The following is a 5,915-nucleotide window of genomic DNA, read 5'->3' on the forward strand; positions in this document are numbered from 1 at the left end:
CCGACCCACAAAGACGTGGTTAACGCCATCTCCTACACTTTTGTAATCTTTTGACAAACGGCAAGAAACTGGCCCCCGCCCTTCATTCCACACCATTCCGATATGGAAAACAGGCAATACTTCTTGCTTAGTTTAGATTTATATCAGTTTTAGTGTACATTAAATATACGCCTTGTGCGTGAAAAGGCGACTATGTTGCTAGCCTAACCTACGGATTGTTGTGTCGTTAGCAGCGGACAATTTAGATTTATTGCAACATTCATTCTTGTAATGATGTCAGTGGATCATAAAAGTTAAATATTAAACCCAGATACTAGAGAATATGGCGTATGAAGTCAACCTGGGTGTCTTACAAATGCTGTGATATACTATAACCTATTTCATTCCATCTGTCCGCTCACCAACGTAGGTTTCAGCTAGATGTTTCCGATATCGTAGACTTCATGGTATAAAGATGCAAACTATTTCTTCACTACTACATCTGAATGCGTATATATGCAAATAACCTCCACACAGTCTTACCCAAATCATAAACATGCCGATTTATGTCGATAATATAGCAATACAACGACACGAATGACGACCTTTAACATTCTTCTCGAGCTAAACGTAAGCGAACGATAAACTTTAATATTTTTTTTTTATGTAATTTTAGGTAAATGAAAAGGCATCTGATTGTGCGAGTAACAAATGAAAGGTGTTTGGATGATTTCTTACAAGTAAATTACATGAGTAGGTTAGTATTTGAGACTATGATATCGTATTGTTGTCTATGATGCAGCCTGGGCGAGGTGAATGGGCTGAAAGGCTGGATATTTCAGTTAATACACGGCTTGATGGCAATGTATATTCAAAATATAATTTTTTTAGTGTACAATAGCTAAATAACTTGTCAAACAAAAGTTTCAAATCCCATTGCCCCGTTATCCTAAGTGTTGATGACGACATACATACAGCACGGAAGGCTAGCCTAGACTTAGTTTTTTTTTTATCATTGTTTGGCATTGAAACGATACTTCACAGAATTAATAAGTGAAGGTTATAATTAGAGAAAAAAATTTTTTTTTTAATGAAATGGAAAGAATGTGTGGTTTAAAGGAGGCCAGCAAAGTCAAATATATGGTGAATCAGTAGCATAGGCCTAGCTTTAGTGGTCCATGCTTCATGTTCAAGCGGCAAACAAAATCAAAGGTTATTTTTCAGTTTACGGACGTAGTTATTACTTTGGTATCAAAGTAGTTTTCATATGCATGCAGTGTAATTGTACATTGCGTAAAGTTTGAATGATTAGAAAATCGTGATTTGAACAGTTAGTGAACATAGATATAAGTGTAGCCTAGGCTATACCGAGATATATCATAATCATGCGAAGCTCATCGTCCATAATGTATTTGATCTGAGTAGACTGATGTAAGCTCGCCTTTCGTGTGCTTGTATAAGTATATTATCGATACAAATCGGCATAAGAAGAATCGAGCGTCCATTGTATACATCAGTATTCAAATGTGTTATTGAGAATTTTTAATATTTATCAAAATAACCCAACAATATCGGAAACGTTGATGGTTAGCCAATCACTTGCTACGCATGCGCAGGTGCCATATCTTCACCCGTGAGTGGACAGATGAAATTGAAACCGACTATAATGCTGTTCTACACTACTGTGGTCTATAACGTCTGGGGTAAGTGTAAATGAGATGGCCTACGAAGACATCGCTTATTACAATCGTTTGGCTAAACAGCATAGTCAAAAGTGTATATGATGCATTACAGGTGAGGTAATATAAGAAATCCACCAAAATCACTAGAAATTTACCGTCTTTTGTTAATGGTTCTGAGTTAATCCCGAAAGGGCTGGTACTGAACAAGGCGTCCCGCGGGGTTTCCGCCGTGTTTACTACAATCCCCTTCGGGATGAACGCAAAAACATAAACGAAACACGGTAAGTTTCTCATTATTCCTGTATATTTCCTGGATTATCTCAACTGTATACACCCTCGTCTATGCTGTTTAGCTCAAAAAACAAAATGATGTAGCAACACCACTTTCTTCATGAATTAAGTTAGGCCTAGGCATCTTCATGAAATTAAGTTAGGCCTAGGCTTAGGAGGTAAAACTACATGTTACCGCCAATTAGTGGTGTATGGTCTAGCCGCTTAACTGAAAAAAAATGAATTTATTCGTTTTGTACTTCACGTATTTACAAAACAAACACTTGGAAATAAATATATATTGTTTTGTAAATACTTATAGTTTGAAAAAATAATCCAGCATTTGTTTGTGTTCATATAGCTAAGGCTGTTTACGCTATTTTGAGAGATGTGATAGAATCCGGACTTCTCTGCATGTGAGGCAACTTGAATGACGTCACAAGAAAACTGGCCAAATCAAATATCCTGCCAGTTTTCATCAATTTTTGTCACGATGTTCACCACCCACTTGAATTTTATAGTTATGGTTATTCGAATGTAGTAACATTGTTGTTACCCCATCAAAAACCAAATGCATGCATTCAAGAGCGGCGCAAGAGAAGGCTTAGTTTTACGAGAGTGGAGGGGTAGATTTAATATGAGAGTCAAGACAATACAGCTGTTAGGGAATATGACGTAATCAGTTTTCTTATGATGTGTTCAGGACGGATTCTATTTCATTTGCACAAATAACATTAACATCCGTAGTTGTATGAACACAAATGCTGCTAGCGTATTTTCAGAAATTTATTTCAAAGTGGTACAAAAAATTATGTGGACTTTGCACTGTATGTATTTCCCGCAGACCGTCTAGCCTCGCACATGCAACCAATCAACCGTAGCGGACTCCTAGCCTCGTATAGGCAGTGAGCCGAGAGCTGATTTGAATCTGGAATTCCTCGCAAAAATCTGCAGCCTTCCCAATCGTCTTTTGTAGGGGGCAGGTGTGAGGCTAGACACCAAATCTCACACTGCTCAGTAACAAATCCTTCGAGGAGAGGTGAGGAATATTCCCTTATTTCAAAGTCAAATGGGGCAGGACTTGGACTGCAACAACAAAATTGATCGGACTTGGACTTCAAATCAAGTTGGACAGGATTTTGATTTCTACATCAAAATGGGCCTGAATTAACTGTCAAACTGGACCGGACTCCAACGTTAAATGGACCAGATTTCAGTGTCAAAGTGGACCGGACTGCAACGTCAAAATGCATTGGACTGCATCAAATTGGACCGGGCTTGGACTTCAACGTCAAAGTGGAACAGAGTATGACTTCATTGTCAAAATGGACCGGACTTGGACTTCAACGTCGAGATGGACTGGACTTGGACTTCAACGTCATAATGGTACGGACTACTATGTCAAAGTGGACCAGATTTGGACTTTAACATCAGAATGGACCGGACTTCAACGTCCTATTGGACCGGACTTGGACTTCAACATCAGAATGAATTCTGTCCGTTTAAACACTTCATTTTCTCTTTAGATTACTTCTGACGAGGGTTACTGTTCATGTACAGGTGGTGCTGTTTTAGTGCAAAATATACTTGTCAAGACAAGGTTATGTATCTTTATTTCCAAAATAACTTGTACATATATTTTACCAGGTGACTTTGAGAGAGTTTTATCAAAAGCAAAAAGTAATTATTGCGGCAATAATTCTCTCTCTCTCTCTCTCTCTCTCTCTCTCTCTCTCTCTCTCTCTCTCTCGGTATGTCATAGTAGTTTTTTTGAATGGCACTCTAATATTTTTCATTGCTTGTTTTCACAGGATCCATTCACTTTGAAGTGTGAGTCCTCTGCAGCTTGGTCCTGGTCCCTCTCTCATAGGGCCGCAGCGAACGATGTCTCTTCCAGAGGAATGTTGGTCTTCCATTCGGTTCTCTGCAGAGGTACGTGTACATGACAGGTTGCCGTTTTTCGTGTTTACCTGAGCAAGTACAGAGATCCAATGAATTATTCTAAGTGACATTTATGACATCAAATGGGATTTTTAACTTTCTAACGGGAAGATGTACATGAGAACCATTCATAATTTCAAAGGATATTTAATGCTCCTTAAAGATGCTTAGACTTGAACAAAGCCATGCAGGACATATGATTAATAGGTGCAGGTCTGTCTTCTTTGGAAGGGACCCTACATAGATATTAAAATGATTACAGGGAATTTCAGAACGCTTTTCAAAAACGTTTGGATCTGGACGAAATTATGCTGGAAATTTCATTAATACAAGTATAGCATATAGCTTCATTGGGATTTCGGCTCTCTCTCTCTCTCTCTCTCTCTCTCTCTCTCTCTCTCTGTCAAACTTAAGCTCGATGTGATCATTAAGTTTCTGGATCCACAATTCTCTTCACTTATGAAAAAAGAAGTGTCGCTTGCGTGTATCAAGTCCCCAGTTCTTTGAACGGTGTCTCGGCCAGCTGCTAGAAATTGCTTTTCGCAGAGAACGCTTGTGAAGTTGAGGTAAGCGGGAGAGAGAAATGGAGGGGAAGAGAAAAAGGAGAATCCAGACAGGGCTAAATGGAGCGAGTAGGGAAACAAAATTTGTAGATTGTCGGAAAAATACGCCATTGCAATGGGGGTTATTGTAATGGGCAAATATCTTCATGCATTTTATTGCGGAAAATATAATAAAAAGGAACGAGCAGAAATGGAATTATTGAATCTGTATAAGTTGCCTCCATTTGCAGTTCCCTTTCGTAATAGAACCATAAATTTTGAATTTGTAAGTAAACAATTAATTATTGATAGATGTGCAGTAATAAAAGAAATAAGCCAAGAAAAGGCTTAGCTATCCAAATGGAGAAAAGGCGCAAACCAATTGTTCTAACATGATTAACTTTTCCTTATATACCCAAGGGATATTATAATTGATAAGCGCTCCGTCATTGGCAGGATTCGAACTGTTGACGGGCATTAAAACGACGACATCAAGAGAGACTTATAAGTTGATATCGTCTCTAGGTACATATGTCTGTCGAATGTGTGTGTGTGTGTGTGTTTGTGGTAATACCGGAAACGATAGCCTAACGTTTGAGGAAAGAGAAGCTCACTTTTTTTTTTTGTGAAAGTTGTAATTTTCTTTACATGTCAGTAGAGCTACGAAGGACCTAAATCTCTGGCCTGATCCCGTTGACAGTTCTCGATCTCGTTCTGATCGGCTTCGTAGCCTTGTTTCCTGTCGGGGCTTCTTCCGAATCTCAAGAAAGAGCCGCTTGGGATTAAAGCTCCACTCTGGTCGCGCCACTTCCGGAATGTATGGATTTAACGATTCAGCCCGCATCCCGGAATTCTGTCAGACTAAAACTTTTTGTTTTAAATGTTTGCAATTGACTCGTAAGAGAACTGGGAAGAAATGAACGTTTGAAATAGGAAGAATTTATTTATGCGTCGTGAATGAGTTATGTTTCTGAGAGTAAAGAAATATCCCCCTTTTATAGATACTGCAGCAGTAGACGTCTAATATTGAAAATATGCAGTAAACGTCATGTGCTCATAAAAGCAGCGCCCACAGTTGGGTATGGCTGTCAGTAAGGTTCCTTGCAGCTTCCCTTCAGCCCCTAGCTGCAACCTCTTTCATTCCTTTTTCTGTACCTCCGTTCATATTCTCTTCCTTCCACCTGATTTACCACCCACTCTAACAGTTGTTTGACAGTGCAGCTGCGAGGTTTTCCTCTTGTTACACCTTTCAAACCTACTTGCTGTCAATTTTCCTTTCAGCGCTGAGTAACTCATAGGTCCCAGCGCTTGGCCATTGGCCTAAATTCTATAATCCAATCGTAAAAGCAGTAAACCGCTTGCTGATACTTAGTATTTTCTGACGTGAGGTACTGCTCGAGTTGATGAGGTGATATTCCTCAATGCATGAGATGTTCGGCAAAATATAGTTGTGTTCTTTTATTTCCTAAATAACTGTTATAAATACACTACTAAGTACATT

At 39.0% G+C, this 5,915-nt stretch overlaps 1 long non-coding RNA gene across 1 annotated transcript in view; it reads left to right on the forward strand.

The window, feature by feature from the left end:
* Positions 1-3,738: 3,738 nt before the first annotated feature.
* LOC136832401 (uncharacterized) overlaps positions 3,739-5,915 on the forward strand; it is a 40,457-nt gene continuing 38,280 nt past the window's right edge. Inside the window, exon 1 of the long non-coding RNA XR_010851178.1 lies at positions 3,739-3,863. This is a non-coding gene — a long non-coding RNA (uncharacterized lncRNA). The remainder of the gene's footprint in view (positions 3,864-5,915) is intronic.

The sequence above is a fragment of the Macrobrachium rosenbergii genome, chromosome 49, assembly GCF_040412425.1.
Source record: "Macrobrachium rosenbergii isolate ZJJX-2024 chromosome 49, ASM4041242v1, whole genome shotgun sequence".
Lineage (NCBI taxonomy): Eukaryota > Metazoa > Arthropoda > Malacostraca > Decapoda > Palaemonidae > Macrobrachium > Macrobrachium rosenbergii.